This window comes from Brassica napus, chromosome C6 (genome assembly GCF_020379485.1).
Source record: "Brassica napus cultivar Da-Ae chromosome C6, Da-Ae, whole genome shotgun sequence".
NCBI classification, from domain to species: domain Eukaryota; kingdom Viridiplantae; phylum Streptophyta; class Magnoliopsida; order Brassicales; family Brassicaceae; genus Brassica; species Brassica napus.
In genome coordinates, this window is record NC_063449.1 from 16,342,099 (window position 1) to 16,343,152 (window position 1,054).

Sequence of the window (1,054 nt, forward strand, 5' to 3'; positions counted from 1 at the left end):
GTGAACTCTGGTTACTCCTCTGACCATTGCCATAGAAGTTTCTGTTTTCACCCTCGTTTCCAGACCTCTAAAATCCAGTACCTCCAATGTAGTTCACATCTTCTTCTCCTTCCATGTCTACAGCTACTTCTCCTTCAGCTGAGCAGACCTGCTTCCTAAGAAGCTCATGAACCACATCTAACTTTGCTCAACTTCGTCCATCTGCTCTTTCTCTAGGGTTGCAACAAATTTCTTCCTCCCAAAGTCAGTGTTCTTGGTGCTGCTTCTGGTTGCTAGATTTTCTATCAGTCTCAAAGCTTCCACCGGATCCCTGGTGTTGAAGTTTTCCTCGCTAGCTGTATCAAGAGCCATCTGATACCTCAAGGCGATACCTCTGAAGAAAGTGCTCATCAGTTGCACTTCATTGAATCCATGGTGTGGACATTCTCGCTGGAAGAACTTGAATCTAATCCACGCATCTTTAAAAGACTCTCCAGTCTCATGCGCAAATGTAGCAATTTTGCTCCTCAAGTCTTCAGCGCGTGCCTCATCGAAGAAGTTTCGCAAGAAAGCATTCTTGATGTCGGCCCAGGATGTTAGAGATCCTGTGGTTAGCTGCTTAAGCCAGTGCATCGCTTCTCCAATCAGAGAATACTTGAAGAGCTTGCACAACAGGTAGTCCTCGGGGACTCCATCCATACAAATAGCAGCGATAAGATCCTCGAACCTCTCTAGATGGTCCATAGGATGCTCGTTCGGTAACCCAAAGTAGGGTATCTGCGACACAAGTGTGTAGTACTGAGGCTTCAGCTCGAAATTCTGCTTCTGAATCTCTGGAAGTCGAATAGCTGATCTGTTGGTGTAGTACTCATCTGGACGATTGTAGTCAGCCAGTGACCTTGGTCGAGCAGCCTCTTCTACAGGTTGAACATCTCCTGTAGCATCAGTATCAGGGATTACATTCCCCTGAGCGTCTAGTTTCTGACCTGTTGGATTACGCAGATGACCATCCTGGTCATATAGGTTTCCATTCTCGTCATGTCTGAGAATAACAATCGCAACCACGTTTCGCGAC

General features: G+C 46.4%; 1 non-coding gene across 1 annotated transcript; it reads left to right on the forward strand.

Moving 5' to 3' along the window:
• Window positions 1–406: 406 nt before the first annotated feature.
• Window positions 407–514, forward strand: LOC125589468. The gene has a single exon (XR_007325656.1). It is a non-coding gene; the product is annotated as a small nucleolar RNA R71 (small nucleolar RNA).
• Window positions 515–1,054: the final 540 nt, after the last annotated feature.